Source organism: Triticum aestivum, chromosome 3B (assembly GCF_018294505.1).
Source record: "Triticum aestivum cultivar Chinese Spring chromosome 3B, IWGSC CS RefSeq v2.1, whole genome shotgun sequence".
Taxonomy (NCBI): Eukaryota; Viridiplantae; Streptophyta; class Magnoliopsida; order Poales; family Poaceae; genus Triticum; species Triticum aestivum.
This window is the reverse complement of record NC_057801.1, coordinates 56551384-56551913: the sequence shown is the minus strand read 5'-3', so window position 1 is coordinate 56551913 and position 530 is coordinate 56551384.

Genomic DNA, 530 nt, shown 5'->3' with positions numbered 1-530 from the left:
GTTACACAACACAGTGGTAATTCCGAAAATAAAACGTACTCTCCACCCAACTGACAAGCATACTGGGAAGAAAATTCCTAAGTCCAAAACCAGGTTCGGTCCAAGCAACCAGGTTTGGCATAATTTCGCAACCTTTTGTTTTTAGACGAGACATAATTTTGCATGTTCCTTATAGGGTTATTTGGGTCACTTCAATAACTTGGTGGTCGAGTCAGATTGCATGAGGATTTACACCGTCGGCAATTTATGCGGATTGCAAGGTTCTAGTTATTGGTTATACTTTGGTTTCTTTTGTTCACTGCCTTAGGGAGGCAAATCATGTCTCCCATGAATTAGTTATGTCTGCGGTCTCGATCTCATCTTCGATGTGGATGGTGGACTATGTAACTGTTTTTTGTTTTTATAAAGTTACTCAAGTTTCAAAAGGAATATGTTAATAGAGTGGCACATAATTTAATCGGGAAACTTGCACAGATATGGTATCTATCGGATGGTCGGGTGGTGGTGATAGCATGTCTAGAACACGCTCG